Here is a 2,167-nt window from a genome sequence, read left to right as displayed (position 1 = left end):
CTCAGATTTGTTGTAGATTTACTTAAAATATCTGGACGTGGCTATTCTCTTCGTTACTTTCTGAGCCGTTTCTTCAGCATTACTATAGTCAATTCAGAGGTGCTCACTTAATGTTTGATATCATTTCATCGAGTGATGATATTATTATTTTGAAGCACTTTAAATTTAAATGTGGAGTACTGGGTTTGCTATAGGTATTGTTTTTAAGCTTGGAGTGACTTAGAAGTAAAGAAACACGATATCGAATTCTGTAGCAACTCTTATCTAACATTGTTACATAGAAACTGCATTGCTTGAGAATCAATGCTGAGTGTATGTACAAATTTCCGTAAGTCTTCCAGAAGAATTTTACGCAAGTTTTGATGAAATCATTATTAAGTACCTACACAGAAAAAACAGTTAACTTGAATCAAGGAAAATATTCTTGATTCAAGAAATTTTTTTTGATCGATTCGGAAAATAAAAATTTACTTGCCCCAAGTAAACAATTATCTTCAAATTTTTTTCTTGAATCAAAATTTTTTTTCTCACGTCAACATATTTTTACGCTTAAATCAAAAAATTTTCACTTGTTTCAAGAGTTTATATTTCTTAAAGTAAGAGACATTTTTTTTGGAGCAAGATACATTGATTTTTTGTAGCAATATTGCATTTTTTTGGTTAAACAGAATAAAATTTCTCGGAACAAGTACTATTTTTTTTACGCAAGTATTTTTGTATTCTCCGACCAAGATGATAAAAGTTGCTTAAGCCAAGAGAAAAAATTTCTTGGGAGAAAAGATCGATATGGAGAAGGGGAAAGTCACTGGTGCTAGACAGCAGCAGCGGGAGTAGTTCGGTGCTCGCCACGAGATCGCGCCTACGACATGTAGTGTCCCTGGTAAGACATTTATTTCAGAAGTGTTATATTCCAAATTTCATTACGATTTTGTTCGAGTACTTTTCTGTCATTTGACAGAACCACAAGTACCCTTTTGAATTGTACTATAGTATATCCTATAATACATCATGACTTTAATATTTAATATTAAAGTTTACTTGAAAATCAAGTCTTGAATAATTTTGCTCGGAAAAAAAAAAAACAAAAAATTACGTTTCAGATAAAAAAAAAAAAAAAAAGAATTAACACGTCAACCCGTCGGAGAGAGAATTCATTATTGACTAAGAAAATTTCAAGTCTTTATTGAAGAAGCAAACTTTTGAAGCAAGAAATTTTTTTTTCGTGGGCCAATCAACTTTTATTTTCACTTAAGCAATTTATTTTTTGGAGCAAGAGAATTTTTTTCTTGGGCCATGAGATCTTTTCTTGGCCCAAGGGTTTTTTTTTTTTTCAATCAAGACGTTGATTTTTTCGAGCAAGAACATTTTTTCCTTGGGCCAAGAAATTTTTTCTTGCCCCAAGTTAACTTTTTTTCGTTCAAAACTTTGATTTTTTGGAATAACAAATTTTTTTCTTGGGGCAAGAAAAAGTTTTTTGGCCGAAGTTAAACTTTTTTTCGTTCAAAACATTGATTTTTTGGCAAGAGATGACTTATTTTCTTTAGCCAAGAATTTTTTTTCTTAAACCAAGAAATTTTCAATTTCACTTCAAAAATAAATTTTTTTGGAGCAAGAGAATTTACTGTCTTGAACCAAAAAAAAGTTTTTGAATCAAGTGTTTTACTTTTATTAAATCAAGAAAGAAAATTCGGAAGACAATATTTTTCTTGAACCAAGTTAACTGTTTTTTCTGTGTATGAAATCCATCTTCTTCAAATTTCATTTTAATTTTCTGTAAGAAACTTGCTGAAGGACATTCGTCAAGTAACTTGTTGAAGACAATGCGACTAGGGTATTAGACTATTCAGTCGCGGAATCATAATTTTATATTTTTTAATTTAAATATTTTTTATTATATTTTAAAATAATTATTTTGTTTTGACTTTAGATTTTAAATTGATTTGTTCAAAATGCATGTTTTAAATGTACACTTAAATTTCATTTTTTACTTAAGTTTTAAGCTGCTTATTTGTTTATTGCAGTCTTAGGCTTAAAAATTATATTGAGTTGTCGCCAAATAACCGGATTTTCCCAGTCATTGAAGTATTATATTTTAGAAAATATTCAAATATTTATAGCAAAACAGATGGGTATTCCCGCTCATCCTCTTATAGTCATAAAGTGTACA

Source organism: Microplitis mediator, chromosome 1, assembly GCF_029852145.1.
Source record: "Microplitis mediator isolate UGA2020A chromosome 1, iyMicMedi2.1, whole genome shotgun sequence".
NCBI lineage: Eukaryota > Metazoa > Arthropoda > Insecta > Hymenoptera > Braconidae > Microplitis > Microplitis mediator.
This window is presented reverse-complemented; position numbering follows the sequence as displayed.